Source organism: Falco punctatus, assembly GCF_963210335.1.
Source record: "Falco punctatus genome assembly, chromosome: 1".
Classification (NCBI taxonomy): domain Eukaryota; kingdom Metazoa; phylum Chordata; class Aves; order Falconiformes; family Falconidae; genus Falco; species Falco punctatus.
In genome coordinates, this window is record NC_137580.1 from 44,368,263 (window position 1) to 44,385,476 (window position 17,214).

Genomic DNA, 17,214 nt, shown 5'->3' on the forward strand with positions numbered 1-17,214 from the left:
GGGGTGTGGTAGGAAAGGTTTATTTGCTCTCATTTGGGATGAGTAGGATAATACAGCTTGAGCAAAATAGACACAAAAAATAACGTAGCCTAGAAGTGTTTACAGAACAAATCCAAGTTACAGTACCCGACTTAACCTGGGTATAGTTTAGGTATCTCAGGGGTGTCAGGGAACCTGTATATCATATGTTTATGCATCATACACTTTTAAGCACAAACCTATTTCTGCAATCTTCTCGAAAGTGTGATCTTATAATGGGGGCTGGGTTTTGGCAAATCTCCAGCTGTTAAACCAGAGCTTCCTTACAGCATGAAGAAGAGAGAAAAAAAAAAAAAAAGAATATGTTTTTGGAGTGCCTACAATTTTCCTCCAGTAAATCTTAGTCTTATGTAGGTTTTGTGGACTGGTGGGAAGTGTTCAGAACCCCTTGGAAAAGCTGGGCTCTCCCCTTTCAGCTGCCATAAATCCCCGGTTTGTATGCAGGAACAAGGCAGCGAACTGCAGCTGTCCCTGCCCACCTCCTCACCCACCCTTGGCTTTGCAGCACGTGGGCTGGAAAAGCTCCTTGGGGAGTGCTGCAGCAGGCACGGCATCGAGGGGGACTCCAGCTGTGCAGGATGGACATCATAAACCTGTTTAAAGCCCTGTGGATGCTAGTGTGCTTCTGCCAAGAGGCAATATCAGACCCCGGGGTGGGGCAGTGATGTTTCAGGGGGCTGCATCCCTTTGGCTAGCAATATCTGTGCTGGGGGTGCACTGGGGCAGCAGCCTGCAAGGCTGCACGGGCTGCCAGCACCATGGTTGTGCCTGGTGCTGCTTTGTGCTAGGGCTGTGCTGTGGCTTTGCTTCCACTCCCAATGCAAGGAGAAGGAGCTCTCTGTTCCACGTCAGGGCTTTGTTTCACTTGCACCTTTGACTATGGAGGGCTGGGGGAATGATGTGGTGGTGGTTACCGCTGATGGCAGGATGTGTTACCTTTCCTGTTGTCAAGAGCCACTAGGATAAGTCTTACTGGTTTTCCCTATGTGGTTGCCTGGGGGGGTCAGGCCATTTCCTTACCTATTTCCATTGGATAAGCAGTCTAGTCCTGCCCCTTCCTTGTCAAGGGACTGAATTTCAATTTTACCTGCACTTTGGAGAAGACCTGGGCTAGCCCTGTGGAGCAGGGACCATGGCTCCTTGCCAGCACATCTTGCTGGTAGGCTGGTGGGCACCAGCACAAAAAAATAGGTAACAAAAATGGCCGAACTCATAGAAAAAGTTATAGTGGGCTTTTTTCTCTTAGCTACATTTCCAAACATGGACACTTTGATGGGACATTGGGGCATCTTAGGTCAAATTAGCATTTATAGTTATTTCTCTGTATGTGCCTATGCGTCTAGCATGGTACCTACACATTCATAAGAATGTGGGATGTGGGACTAGGAAGGATCACCTGGGTGTAATCTATGCCCCTTTGTGTTTCAGGCAGCAGTGACATACAGCCACCCCACGTCCACCCCACATCTTCACTAATTTAGTCAGATCCATCTGACTGAAAAGAGCTTTGTGTCTCGTAGTCCTTATTGGAGGGCTGTTACAGGCAAGAGCTTCTCAGAGGGTTGTCTTCTCTCTAATTTCTCGCCTAATTTATTCCTGGCCTCTTCATACCCGTTTGTTCCTGTGCCATCATTGTCTTTTAGCTTCAATAGCTCCACTGCCTCCCTGGTGCTTGCCCCTGATGTATTTATAGACAGCAACCGTGTCTCCTCTCAGCTTTCATTCTGTGGCCTAAATGAGCTTTTTTAGCAGATAACTACCTAGGGAGCAGAGTTGTGTAGACACATCTCAGCTGGCCTGACAGTGGTGGCGCCTGTAACAGCCCCGGGATCTCGGGGCATAGTGAGCTGTGCCATCCCATCGAAGAGCCGTAGGGCAACGTGGGCAGCTGATGTCCCTGCTGGTACATCCTAGGTGGCAGCACACGAGTGTAGTGATGCCCAAGAGATCAAGTCCTTGTGACATTGACTGGTGAAGTCATACTGCCTTTGCGCTACATCCAAAAGGATGCTGTGAAATTGCTAACAACTGAGGAGGGAGCTGTGCCGATGCTTCAGGAACCACACGCAACCCGCTGGTGAGAGACCTGGGAGTCAATCGTTTTACTTTTTCCCTCAGAAGTTTAAGAAGTGGTGCAAGCATGAGACCAAACTGACATTTTCATTCAGAGATGCCTCTTCCTACCATACATGGCTCAGCTGGAGAGGTGGTGCACTCTCTGCCTCTGGATGGCTTTAAAAAAACCCCAACAACCTAGCCTGTCCCACTCTGTCCAGCCGCCATGGAGTACGCAGATGGAAAAAGGCACCAATTGTGGGAGTAAGAGTTTGCTGCCCATCTTTGACTTATTCTGGTGTCTACACACAGGTCTCTGGACAGGGTATGAAGGGATGGAGAGTGTGGCTTTGCCACAGATGCATGAGGTGACCCTGCAGCAGCTATTCCACCTCTCTTCGCTTTCTTGTCATCTCTTTGGCCTGTAACGCTCCTGGGGACCACATGAACTCAGCATACAGCCCACGGCACGGCAGGGGACCCTGGCCTTGGGGTTTCCAGGAGCTTCTCCAGCAATGCTGGCAATCTTTCCTGTGTTGTTTATTGTTCCCCTCCGCCCCTGAGACACCTGTTCACATTGCAATATTTACAAGGGTTGATGGTATTCCACGGGAAGGAAGTCTAGCTGCATTTTAGCTTATATTTATGTGGTTCTCCTACTTCACCTATGCTTAGGGCTTCTGCAACATCTGTCATCACTCAGAGGAAAGGAAGGAAACAATGAGTCCTTGCCTGAAAGCGATTTTTCTTTTGCAGAAACTTGATGAAAACAAAAGTCTTTTTGGGTCTGTCAGAACTGAAAATGTTGCAGCTGAAAGTGGCGGGGGTAATTTGCTTTCCCTGACCCGGTTTGTTTCTGCCACCTTGTCGCCCATCCTGATGTCTCCTCTTTGGTTGCAAGCTGTTCTCATGGTGCAGTCTGGCTGAGCTTCCTGACCCTGCAGAAAGTGGAAACCCCAGGAGAAAACCACAGCTCCCATAAAGCACTGTGATGCACCACAGCTCCCATAAAGCACTGTGATGCACATTTTAGGTCTGATGGCTTTTGTGTGGTCAAAAACTTCCACGCTAAAACTGACATTTTCTAGGGAAAGGTTACAACAGTATTGACAGCTATGTGGCCATACATGGAGAAGATAATCCAGCCTAGTTATGTGCACCCAGCTCTTGCTGTCCTGTTGTAAGAGTATTGGATACAGCCACTTTGCATGTGATGGGCTGCTTTGAGCCTTGGCTGTACCTTAACACAAAAGCAGTAACTGTGCACGCTTTATTTCAGGAGATATTGGAGAGTTAAGGCGAGGTGCTCACACACAACTCTAAGAAATATCACAGTGAAGACCAGCTATAGAAAGATCTTGCATCCAGTGCAGGGCTTTTACTAAGCATACATATTTGGAGAAGATGATTTCTCCTTTTCATCTGTCTCTCTTTTCTCTTCCTTTGATAGCCAGTCCTGATAATCAGCACCTGATTATCCGCCAAATTAAAAAGCCCTCAGTTCTGCCTTCCATGCCTTGACCAGGTTAGCAAACTTCTTTCCCACTGACAAATTCTGTGAGATTCCTGGTTTTCTTCACTTTGGCAGCAGGACAAACTCCAGAAACATTTTAACATGTTGAGGGAAGGGCAGGGATCGATGGAGAGCCAAAGCCTGGTGGCATGGACACCCATGTGGGGTAAGAGAGACAAACTCTCCTTCTCCAGCGTGGTGGCATCAGTGTAGGGACAAGCTGCACCACTTCAACTTGTTAGCACCAGCAGGAGCCAGTTGAGGGGCCCAGTCTGAAATAAAATTATCCCATTTTCCAGGTGGGGCTCAGCAGGGTCAGATGTTTGTCACAGGGATGGGGGGACAAAACGGTTTGGCCTGCAAGAGTCTGGGGACATGCACTGGTGTGCTTGACCCTGGGGATGTGAGCTACCAGCAGCCACAGCGCCAGGGTCCACTGCAATGTGCCCACTGCGGTGCTGTGACACACGGGGTCATGCAGTGCCACCGCCGGGACAGAAACACGTGGCATCAGCTGGGGAAGCGCTGAGCAACGTGTCCTGCTGGAGCAGCACAAGCATTTCCAGGCAGAAAGCAATTTGTCAGATTGTTGTACTTACTTTCTTTTGACCTGTGTGATCAAGGGCAATTTGCCCAGGCCAAACAAACACCCCAAAAAGGAAGGGGGACCGCGGTTACAGCCTTCTTGCTTACAAGAGGGGCTGTAAAACTTCATCTGAGGGAAGTGCTCAGTCCTTCCCCTTGCAGGGCTGCCTGTGCTTGCTCAGATTTTCAGTGTCTCCGTGTGCTGGAGGGAGTTGACCATCGCATTTTTGTCAGCTCCCTCCTCAAAGGCAGAACTTGAGGTCCTGCTTCTCTTTTTCTCTTGTTTGTCTCCCCCCACCTCCCCTTTTCCCCTGTCCACATGACAGTCATAAAAATATAATGGAAACAATATGGGAATAGTCCTGGTTAGATCAGCTTCCTTCTGGATAAGAGCCACGTGCAGAAGCTGGGGAGGCTGTGAGATCCCTTTGGAAAGCCACCAAGGGTGGGTCAGGGCATCCATGTTTCCAAAACCAGTGCTGTGCTAGCACCATACTGGCAGAGTGAGGCCAGGCACTGGGCATCACACTGGTGGGATAGGAAGCCCCAAGATGAGGTTATTATATTTGATTTTTTTTGTTTTCTTCACTGAAAGGGTCTTTGGGGCAAAGCTGCACAGCCATCAGAGGGTGCTAAAAGCATCCTGAGTCCTCTCCGCCTTCCACCCTGGCCATGGGGCTTGCCGGTCCCTGCTGGGCAGGAGCTGCTGTGGATGTGCCTGTTGACTGTAGCCTACTGGCGGCTGTTTGCAGCCAGGAAGGACAATAAGCTGATTGCAGAATCCGGTTTAATTACTCACAGCACATGCCATTAAAAGAAATTGGCTTGGCTTTTTCAGGAGCAACACGTCTGAACTGACTCACCTTCATAAAACTTGGCTCACATGCTAATTAGATGGCTTGGCATAAAAAGGTTGAGCCCCTATTCTACCACCAGCTCTCAGGACCCAGTGTTATTTAAAGAACCTGGGTTTCCTTATATAAGAGTTCAATTGTTTTTTCAACAGAAAAAAAGAAAGACCCCAAAAAGAAAAGAAAAAAGAAAAAACCCCAACCTACTCTTTAAACAGAATATAAATTTATACATCATTGAGTTCTTAATTTTCATGGAATTTCTCTCCCCCTCACAGACAGAAGTTGTATATACAGGATTTTAGTATTTCCTCTCCGGCTCCAGCCCCAATTTGAAGGACTGTAAAAGTTTGAACCGATTCCAATAGCGCGCGGTTTGCATGGTCTCTGCTACGCTGCAGAGTCAAAACAGCCCACACAGTAACAGACATGCAGTAAATCTTGGGAGAAGTGTTTCCTTTCTTCACACACACACACAGAGAGGACTGAAATTCAATTACAGTTTTAAAATAATACTGAAATTTGGAGGCAGAAGATGAAAAAGCAAGCAATGCTCCTCGCAGCAAGGAACCCGGCGTGTTTTGAAGCCCTATCAGGTTTCACTGCGCTCGGAGCCGATGATAACGTGTTTAGCATATTCTGTGGTCAGTCTAGTTTGCAAACATGAACTCATTATTAGTGAATAATCATAACAGTTAATTGTCTTTGGAGAGAGATTGAGAGTCCCCTTGCACTGTGTTTTTTTGCCTGTCCCATGTACTTTTTCACAAATCTTGGGAAGAACAGAATGTAAAACTGCAGATCATCAAATTAGCCTTTAATAATGCTGCAAGACCTGCATGCACTGCAAATAGACAAAATCCTTCATTCTCTGCTTTTTCTCCCTCATACGTATTATAAACAAAGGAAGAGAGCAGCAGGCTGTGTGCCAAATCTACCCATGTTTTCTTTTTATTTTTCCTTCCACCATGCTTTTGCCTAATTATATCGTGGTGCCTTCAGGAGAGGGGCCACATCATCAGATATTTGCAAAATGCTCAGCAGCAGCAGCAGCAGCAGCAGCAGCGATGGTTGCACCTAAGTCAGAACCCAGGGCTTTGCTGGCTGAGTGTGAGGCACATTTTACTAATGGAGTGGCATTGGGTTGGGATTTTCCCAGCAATGCTCGCATCGACCCTGCAGCGTGCATCTGGGCTGAAAGCTGTGGTTCGGGACAGATCCATGAAGGAGGTTGAGTTGTCATTTTGGAGAGGAAAGCAGCTCGTTCTGTGGGAGCCGCTGCTGTTCACTGTGCAGGAATGAGCCCGGAGACTGGGTGTAAAGCCTTTTGTTTCTCTCCCAGGCAAAGAAGGGCCATGGAAAGGACCCACCGAAGAGATAAATGTGACAGCTGGGGAGGAGAGATTGGACTGGGGAGGGGGAGAACAAGGAGAGATAGCAAGAACAAGGGCGGCAGCAAGAAGGTAAAGCCAAGGAAAGGCAAACGCAGCCCAGGAGCCCAAGAGACCTGAGTGGCTGAAACATTTCCCACTCCAAGCTTTGGGGGTTGAACTTTGCTTTGGAATTGCTTTCATGATCGGGTGGAGAATCCATGGGGATTATACCCTCACTAGCTCTCCCCTTGGCAGCAGCATTTGTATTTTGAGGGTATTTCAAGGGATAGCTCAAGTCCTGCTTTCCCCTTGGTAGCATGGTTTCTTGCTTACAGATATTCAGCTGCCTGGCACACCCCAAAAGCCAGAGGAGCTGGGCTGTGGAGGCTGAAGTTTCACCCTTTGCCACAGAGGCTTAAGAAATGCCTTTGGCTGATGCATTTCTGAGAATTAGCCAGAGGAAGGGAGTGCACGAGGTGTAAAAAATTAGCATCTCCAGACACCATGGGAGGTTTGCACCTCTGCTTGAAGTTGCCTAACCGAAGTCTGAGCTACCTCGTCCTGATTTCCATTGCCTTTACTAACAGAGTTTGGGTTTGGGCTTGTAGCTATGCATACATAGTTCAAGCCTGCATCCCTGTGAGTTCAGGTGGAGCAGACTAGAATTTTGGTGCAGTGAAGTATTAGGGAAATGTGTCCCTGCCCTTACCCAAAAGTTTAGATAGCAGATGCCATAATCATTGGAAAAACACTGATCTGTTTTTTTTGCCCAGTTCATTCACATATTTGAGAGTGAAAACGCTTTCATAGCTCAATATAGACTGGTTTTGATGCACCCCACAGCTCTGAGAATCCCAATGGATATGTAATTGTCTGAGCCATTTTGAGTCACCAGACAGGTTATTTCAGTCACTGCACATTACATTTCTGGGAGCCTCTAAACTGAGTGCTTGTTGTCTCATAAAACTGGTGTGGGATGGGCTTGGGAGCCAGGATTTAGTAGTACTTCATCAGGGCACTTGCAAGTACAGGCACCAGAGCTATTAGGGGCTTTGGGACAGCCAGAAACCAGAGTGTTGGGGAGAACAAGTCCCTTTGCTAATGAAACAACTTCATTTTTGTTTCCTATTGAGAATGATGCCCAGAAGATATTGCCTGGGGCCAGAAGCTCCTCTCATCTACTGCATGGGCTGTACAAGTGAGGATGGCTCTGTTACTCAAGGTCCATTTAAAAATACTTTGATGGCTCACAGGGAAGGACAAATCAGCTTAATCTTACCAGCTCTTAGTGGTTTTGGTGGGTTTTTTTGGTCCCAGGAGACTTCAGTGCTTGTCCAAAGATGCAAGCTGGGCATCCTGGCCAGCGGTTTGGTCAAGTCACTTGTTCCTCAGAGGCACTGTGCTGGGTGGCAGCTGTGGAGTTATCTTCTAGACTCTTTTGCCTATTAGACCCCTTCAAGCGACCTATGTCAGCTGAAGTGCCGCATCACCGCCTCTCATTTTGCCTCCTTTTCAGTTAAAATAAGTGAGATACAGCCTGCCTGCTGGTGCAACGAGTTTCACTATTACAAATCTTGTCAAAAACTGCCACCTGAAGGTGCAAAACAGCTTTTTGTGCCAGAAACATGGGCTTCTTGTCACTAGAGGGAATTTCTTCTAGTTGCTGTTAAGCAGAGGTCTCCTAGCCTCCAAATAAGCAAAGCACCAAATGTGGCATCTCATACCCACTGAAAACTAGTGGTTTGGAGAAAGACCTTTTATTGGGATGAGAAGCTGAGCTGCGAGAAACAGATTTTTGTTTGTTTGTGTGCCTTAGTTACAGAACCAAGCATTTGTAAAAAATTTAGGTTTTGCTTCCGCCAAGCTTAAAATTTTTAGCTTTCTTTCAATAACCCAAGAAATTAAAAAACATTCTTGTGTTGAGCCAAATGTTCTTTTGGTTTGAAGCAAAACATTTTATTTTCAGGCCTTTGTAGAAAAAGCAAAGAACCAAATAACCATGTGGAAGTGGTAGCTGCCTTATGTCCAAAGGCCCATCTCTTTGGGTGTTTACCCACAGGGAAGGAAACGTAAATGCAATTTCCTTCCCTACTGGTCCCCACTGGACCCTCTGCCCAGCTTCAAAACTCAGCCTCTAAGGCGATCAGGCCCACCACAAAGCTATAGGATATTTAGCAGAGGATGTTCTTCAAATCTACTTTTTAGAGCTTTGTATGATTAAACCCTAAAAATCCTTTCTGCCACAGAAGAGACTATGGCTTTCTCTCTCTAGTCTGTAGATTAGGTTTCCCAATATTTATAAAATCAAAGAATAGAATCATAGAAACATTTAGGTTGGAAAAGACCTTCAAGATCACCAAGTCCAACCATTAACCCAGCACTGCCAAATCCACCACTAAACCATGTCCTTAAGCACCACATCTACATGTTTTTGAACAATTCCAGGGATGGTGACTCCATCACCTCCCTGGGCAGCCTGTGCCAATGCTTGACCATTTGGTGAAGAAATTTTTCCTAATATCCAATCTAAACCTCTCCTGGTGTAACTTGAGGCCGTTTCCTCTTGTCCTGTGGCTTGTTATCTGGGAGAAGAGACCGACCCCAAATCTCTATGTATGAAAAGTTTAATAGTGTCAGTAAAAGAAAACGGAAAATCCCACCAGAGTTCTATAATGGGGTGACTCAGGTGGCACGCTGCAGTCTGTGTCTAAACTGGGAGTATATTTTGCCCGAAGCTCAGCAAACCATGATGCTTCCCACAATTCTGCAAGTGGTTTTGTGTCTCCTACAGGTCACCTTCTGGGGGGCAGCCGAAGCTGGGTGCTGCCATCCCCAGCAGTAGGAGGTGGTATGTGGTCCCTGACTGACGCATGGGACAACTGGCTGCTCCTGCAGAGCTGACCTCAATAAGCCAACCCACTGGGCTTCCGTAATGCTCAGTTGTGTAGCTCTGCCCTGTGCTCTGGTGGTTTGGGGCAGGAAGATCAGAGATGCTCAGATGGCCCCAGGCACAGGAGGAAATTGAAGCAGGGTCCCTCACAGAATGAGTGAATATACTAACCATGAAGCCATTAGATAAAAGAAAGGGGTGTTGATGTGTGTAAGGGAGAAACAACCATAAATGCATTTTTGGATGAATTTACTCTCCACCAAAAAGAAATAGTATGGCCTTCTCTCCTAAGAAGTCACAGCCTCCCATTGAAATCTTTGGGTTCTCTGTTCACAGAATGACCTTTAATTGTGTTAAAGACTGCAAATCTCTGTTTTGGGGAGAGTGGTAGCTAGAATGGAATGGCTCCTTACGTAAAGCTGAGAGACATGAATAGTTCAAGGCAGCTGCAGGGATTAATGCTTTGCAGGGCGGCTCTTTGTCTTGGGCCATGGAAAGGACTGGTATTTGGCACTCTGTTTTGTTGCATATTTTATGGTCTGGAAGAGGTCTTAATATCTTTTATAATGCAGTTGCTCCACAATGGCTCTCTTCAGTGGGGCTGAGAGCTCATTGGTATGAAAACATGCACTATTTTTCTTTTTGTATGGGTGTATGGGACAGGATGCTTTCCACCAAGGAATTCTTTCCAGGTGGAGGTAAAAGACTCACTTCTAGAATCTGAGATTTCAAAGGTCATGAGATTTGGGGTGGAGTTGTGAGTTTTGGCAAGATGACATGTGTTTTTGGTTTGGTTTCGGCTTTCAGAATGGGAACATGCCGATGTAGTGAGCCATTGGCACAGGACACTGGGGTCTCAGACCATGACCAATGCTCTGTGATGCCAGATGTGGGGGATACAAGACTATCCTCAGCAGACCTCAGCTGGAGATACTCAGCAGTAGGATCTCTCATTCATAGTAAAGGAGATGATCTTGAGTCTTGCAGGATGATTTGACCTCTGAGGCCGAATGCTATTGTATGCACTAAGCCAGTGTGCTGATCGCTGCATTTTAGGCAGACAGAAGACACCTTGGTCACACGTCTTACCTGCAGAAACTTGCTACTGTATCAGTTATTATTCCAAATTTTCTTCATGCTGCTTCTTTCTTGCCGTTCATTTCTTCTTTCTAGCTTATATGTGCTTTTCACTTGTTTATTACAACGGCATTTCTCTTTTCTGTCTCAGCCTTTGCTTCCTGAACCCTTGCAGCATGTCCAGCCACTGCTGTTGTTGAGTTGGAGGGACAAATCGGATGCACCCTGCTTGTAGGCTATAGGAAATCTGTAGGGATGTGGTCCCATTTTGAAATTTTGTAGAGGGGAAATGCACGTTCTGTGAGCTCATCCACTGTGATATCTGTTGGGAGGAACTAGAGGTGTTATGAGCAGTGCTCAGCTCACCCAAACCCCGTCTGACAGGAAAAGGAATTCCTGTGTAATAAAAATTAAGATAATTACCTATGAAGAAATGTTTCATTGTGGAGAGTATTTTCATGCACATTAGTGCACAGGAGGTCAGATTCAGAGAACATAAGATCAAGCCCCCGGAGAGGTGATTTTGTTTTTCTTTAAATTACTATTTTGGTTTTTTTTCACAGATGTTGTTGGGTTCTGGGCTAAGTCTCCACTTACCTTTCTGGAGAAAGTTTAAAAGTCCTAAAAGCTATGGGAACTTTGAGCAAAGGGAATGTCACTGTTCCCTCCACTTCGTCCACATATATTGAGGAAGCTATTCCACATATAATGATGAAGAAAACAGCTTTTTTCTTCTGGCATCTCAAAGTGCAAGCCTTGCTGCATCTGACACCCCAGTCAGGAGTGCACCTTGGCAGGGCTAGACCTGCTCATCTCTGGATGTTAAGATGTGAAGAAGATGGAGTTTAAAGGAGTCACAGCTGGTTGTGGAGAAATATCTGGTCCTCACCTTTTATTTGCTCTGATTCTGCCTGAGCAAACTTCACATCAAGGAATGGTGCAACTAAAGCGTGATTTTCTTGTAAAAGAGAGGGAAAATCAAGAAAAAGAAAAAGGCAGGAGGAATAACTATTATACGTGCAAGAGTTTGGGGCTTTTGTGGCTGGGGTAAGGGCAGTTAGATGGAGGATGAGGACAGAGCTGTGCAGAAGACCCTGTTTTGCTCTTAGTCTTCTACTTCTTTACAAATACATGTAAGCTCAGGATTATTTGAATCAGATTCATAGTAGAGTTTGCTAGGAGAGGTAGTGGGGGATGGACTAAGGGGGAAAAGAAAGTATGAGAAACCACCTTCAAGATATTCAGAATGAGGAGAGATGCTCTTGCTGGTGTTGGCTGTAGACTTGGAAGACCTTGGTTCTGTCCTGGGGTTGACCATTAGGCACTATGAAAGTTTTCAGCTCATACATTTACTTTGCAGTTGTAACAGGCTAGAAGCACGTACACTCAGCTGTCACTCAAACGCTAAACCCATCACTCCGTTCATTTGTGAGTGCCTGTACATCTCCATAGACTTCCAGTGTGGTGCTGGCCACATAATTTCTTCATAGTGCTTCAGGGAAGCTAGAAGGATGATAAGAGAACGCTTTGACTGAATCCCTTGAGCGTTAGGGAGCCTGCTTTATCAGTTTGAGGTACCATATGAAATACATTAGGTCTCCATCTGGTAAATAATTCTTGTCTTTCCATCAAAGGTATCTAAGAAGGAGATAAGCAGGGTTCCTGCTGACCAAAAAAATGTTATCTTCTCATCTAGTTTGGATCTGCTAAAGGCCAGTACTGGCATATTAAGAGCAAAGATTTGCAAAAGCAGCTGTTTCTGTCTGCAAGAGAAGGGCAGTGATCATGTGGTCAAACACCACCTCACAGCTGGGATCCACACAGAACCAGCAGAAGCCCAGGTCTGAGCTTCCAGGCAACATATTGTTGACAAATGGGATTCCCAAATGCTTGGACTCATTCAGATTTTGATTTCTGGCATTTTTTTTCTGTTTTATGCGGTAGTCCAAGGGGCCCTTGGAAGAATATGTTTCACTGCTCTGTGCTTCCAGAGAGACTTCATGTCAGTTTGATGTGGAGGGGCCTTGGACCCAAGTGCCGTCTGAGCAGCAGGGATTGCCTATCTGCTCATCTCCTTCAGCTGCACTGTCCAGAGAATATTTTTTTTCTCTCTCCTACTTACTATTACCTCCTCTTGTTTGTCCTTGATTTTATCAGCTGAGAAAATATGCCTATGTGTTGTCTACAATGGACTTTTGAATGAGTGCCTTTTGGCCAGCTGGTGCTGTTGGCATTTTGATGCAGACTGGTGAGAAGAAAGGAGAAGGAATCGGATTCAGGACTCCAAAAAATGAAACCACTTCATTTTTCATCCCCTTTGGTTAACTCGCTGGTTTATTTGCCTGTAACAATGACAAATGACGCCACCAGCTGATGCTATCACATTTGGCAGAGTCAGCCTAGTTTTGAACTTGGCAATTAGAACTCACATCAGACAGATTTATGGTAATGTTTCACAAACTCTTGGGGGAAAAAATGTCTCTGACAGATACAAGCGAAGTAGGAATCTGAAAGGTTCTTAACAGCAAGAACAAATAGTTCCTTTATGTCCTATCTATTTATTCTGAGCTACTAATATCCACTAATGCTACCCACTATCATGATCAGAGGACATCTGTGGTTTATTCTCATTGTTTTTTTGTCTGTTTTACTGTCAGTCTATTCCTGCTCTTATTTACACCAGTGTAAATTGGGAGCACTTCCACGAAAATTAACTGCACTGGCTTTACTGTAGTACAGGCTCCAGAAAATCTTAAAATGCCTCATCCAAGCAACTGAGGGCAGGTGGTTGCTTGCTGAAGGAGAAATCTCACCTTCCACTTAAAATGTGCTTCTCGCTTTCATGGCTTTTAGAAGAAACTCTCTAAACGCAGAATGCTCAACCCAAGAAAGCAAATTTAAACTCCAGATGTATTCTTCCCCTTTTGTGATTATTGCCTGGGAGGTGGCTGGGAAGGTGTCTCGTGGTTGTTGAGTTTTCAGGTCAGATACTGCTGAATGTCAGGGCTTTGCAAGGGAGTGACCCCACGCCATGCTTCTTGCATCCATTTATATCAACAAAAGTTTTGTGCGCAGAGATGCTCTGTATGTTAGAAGAACCCAAACTTACTGCTTTCCTGAATCACGTCTGATGTGTTTTACAGCCAGTGGAGAGGAGCAGACATCTCCAACTCCCCTGAACTGCTTGAAATGCTGCATTAGACCCTGACAGGCTTGAGAGTGGGGTCTGTGTGAACCTCATGAAGTTCAACAAGGCCAAGTGCAAGGTCCTGCATATGGGTCAGGACAATCCCAAGCACAAACACAGGCTGGGTGGAGAAGGGATTAAGAGCAGCCCTGAGGAGAAGGACTTGGGGGTGTCGTTGGTGACGAGAAACTCAACCAGACCCTGCAATGTGTACTCGCAGCTAAGAAAGGCAACCATATCCTGGGCTGCATCACAAGAAGTGTGGCCGGCAGGGCAAGGGAGGTGATTCTGCTCCTCTGCTCCACTCTGGTGAGACCCTCCCTGCAGTACTGTGTCCAGCTCTGGGACCCTCAACATAAGAAGGACATGGACCTGTTGGAGAGAGTCCAAAGGGCCACAAAGACAATCAGAGGGCTGGAGCACCTCCCCTATGAAGACAGGCTGAGAGAGCTGGGGTTGTTCAGCCTGGAGAAGAGAAGGCTCTGGGGAGACCTTATAGCAGCCTTCCAGTGCCTGAAGGGGGCTTATAAGAAAGAGGGAGAGGGACTTTTTTACAGGTGCATGTGGTGATAGGAGAAGGGGGAATGGCTTTAAACTGAAAGAGGGTAGATTTAGGTTAGATATTAGGAAGAAATTTTTTACTGTGAGGGTGGTGAGACACTGGCACAGGTTGCCCAGAGATCTCCCATACCTCAAGTGTTCAAGGCCAGGCTGGGTGGGGCTTTGAGCAACCAGATCTAGTGGAAGGTGTCCCTGCCCATGGCAAGGGGGTTGGAAATAGATGATCTAAAGATCATGTCCCTTCCAACTCAAACCATTCTATGATTCTGATTCTTTGATTAGGGGGCCATGAGTCCCACCTAATGTCCTAAAGTCCACTTTAATCCCCATCATGGCTATAGCAAGTGTGGTCAAAATTTGACCTTGCAACTTCTGTATCCTAATCCTTATATCCCTGCAAGCCACAGCATATAAGCCATGCCCGGGAAGATGGGAGAGCAGGAAATATCCAGAGGAAGCTCCAGGTGTGGCTCACAGGAGGGTAGAGCATTCATATTAGGCACTGCAGGATGGGAGCAAGAAGGCAACTGGGACATTTCTTGCCTACCCAGGCACAGAGGAGTGGGGGGTGGTTGTGTTCAGATCCACTTTGCTGGGAAACAGCTCTAAAAAAAAAGCAGGGCTGTGATCACTCACGCTTGCTGGTATGTGCCATACTGCACATTCAGGAGGAGGATGAGTCAGTAGCAACACACCTGGTCCTCCAGAGGAGGCACATGTATACCTAAAGGGCCCTGCCTTTGCCATGAAGTCGAAACTCATGGATTTCAGGCAAAGTTACCAAAGTGAGTGGCTGTGTTGTAAGTCTGACCTGTGCAATGCAATGCACTCATCCACCCCTCCCCTCCCACAGCGCTGTTAGCAATTCATCTGCTAATGCTCCTTGTCTCTCTCCACTGCCCATGGCTTTTGTTTAAATGTTAATACCGTGTGTGCTACCTTTTATCTGGAGATGAAGATGGATTGCTGTGTCAGGCTGGATTTAAATTCATTTTGCTGTTAAAAATTTGTAATTATATTGAAAGGTTGTATGAAGTCCAAGACCTCTCTGGGCTACTGTGGTTAATTAGCTGCTACAGATATTGCGCATTCAATCAAATTGTTCTCACTGCATTAAATTAAGTTCTTAAACATTTGAAATAGCCGAGATATTAGCAATGGTTGATCGCTGGAAGGTCACACACTTCGTTACTCATCCAGGCCAAGTGCTGTGTGTCAGGCAATTTAAGTGCAAATGGATTTGCAGGTTGAAAAGCCCTCTGAGAGGGCATTTGCTAATGGTTGGCAGATTTGCACAGGCACTTAGAATGAAGCTAGAGGCTGAGTGAGGATGGGACTTTCATGAAAGCAATGAGTTCTTCATGCAACAGATCAAGGGAGATCTGTCCCTGCCTACAGATTCCACCAAGCAAACAGTGTTCAAGGAGGACCTGTTGAATAGGTCCTGCCTGGCTGTTTGAAGGAAGGGAAAGACCTCCAAATAAATTCAGATAGGAGTGAAGAGATAGATTTGGGTGGTGATATGAAACTGGAATTGGGTAGCAAACTACTACAATAGTAGTAGCAAAATACTACATGTAAATGGAAATGGATGTCTTTGTGCTGCTACTCTGGAAAACGTTGGCTTTTGTCCTTGACCTTCTTTTCCAAGGCCCTTGCCTCTCACACCATCCTTCATGCCAGGAGGTTGAGGTGGGCTCTCTGTCCAGTCCTGGCCATCACCACATGTTTGATGTGTGACTCATGCTGAGCTCCTCACAGCCAGACTACACCATGCTGCAATGTGCTGGGACACCTGCATACCAGAAACAACCAGGGGAAGACTCTCTACCTACACAGATCAGCTGGGCCCAGCGCTTAGTTTGTGGGGTGGAGACAACTCTGTGCTGCTGCTGGTGGTGGTATATTCCCCAGTTGCAACCTCTCCTCATTTTCTTAGCCTGCTTTTGTCCTGCTACACCACTAAATGCATTGCTGATCCATGGCAAGGAGCCGCATATGCTCTTCCAAATAGCTCCAGTTCCCCTCCCATACATGCTGGCAGCCCATGTCTTTCTCCTGTGTTTGGCTGTCTGCTCGCTCCTGTGCACCAGCCTTCCCTGCTGGCAGGCAGCTCATTGCTGGGAGGCAAGAACAGATTTGGAGATGCTCATGGCCATTTCACATGCAATCAAAAGCCTTATGACCATAGACAGGGAAGACATCTCTTGAAGGTGCATCTGGTGGCACAGACAGGCAGGAAAGCTCCTGAGCTGTGGGCTGAGTTCTGCCCAGTTTGAAGGCATTATGTGATGTGGCTGAGACAACCGGTGAGGTACCTAACACAGATGCCATCCTTTTAGAGATGGGGAAACTGAGGCAGGAGGTTACTCAAGGTGACAGACAACAGAAATCAGAAGATTTTATGGAAACAAACCCAAAGCTTTTCCATCACTCAAAGTCCACTTCAGTGCTTTATTAGGGGTATTAAAGACAGCCCTCAGCCCCTCTCTGCAGGAATGATGCTGCAGCATGGCATCCATATTTCAAAGCAATACAACAGATCCTCCCTCCTCGGCAGCTCTCACCTGCCTCCTCTATGTCCCTAGGCGAGGGAGGCAGCAGCAAATATTCAGTTCTCCAAGAAAACTGCAGTAAGCCATATTGTACCCCTAATTCTTATTCCAGGTGCTTCCCAGAAATCAATATTCCTATCTGCTCCTCTGCAGGAATGTCGTGTGCTTGTCTTCATTGATCTTTCTTTTGAAAAAATACAGAGGAGAAGAGGTGATTGTTTCTCTTTCTGCTGGACATGTGCTATCTCCCAGACCTGCAGCGTGCAGCTGGTTTTCTTTATCAAATTATTTTGGCTTAGCTGCTGTGATAATTACACAGCTGGGCAGTGGGAAATCCCGCCCAGTAGCTGACGCCTGCCTAATCGCCTCTGGTTGTGTTCGGAGACTTGAAGACCTGCTGTAATAACACTGCTACTTAATTAGTCTTTTCCTGAGTAACAGCTCTGGAAAGCAAAGGAATCAGAGCTTCCTAGATCCTCTTAACTATGTAAGTCCACGATGGGTGAAAACAGTCCTGGTAAAGGACGG

The 17,214-nt window shown here is 46.4% G+C and overlaps 1 protein-coding gene across 4 annotated transcripts in view; it reads left to right on the forward strand.

Annotated features, from left to right (window-relative positions):
• ST3GAL5 (ST3 beta-galactoside alpha-2,3-sialyltransferase 5) overlaps positions 1-17,214 on the forward strand; it is a 117,096-nt gene that overhangs the window by 81,746 nt on the left and 18,136 nt on the right. The window contains exon 10 of one of the 4 annotated variants that reach the window (XR_013930168.1): positions 2,851-2,920. The exons of the other annotated variants lie outside the window; for them this stretch is intronic. The gene's annotated coding sequence lies outside the window, so the exon portion shown is untranslated. The remainder of the gene's footprint in view (positions 1-2,850; positions 2,921-17,214) is intronic. 4 annotated transcript variants of the gene reach the window in all.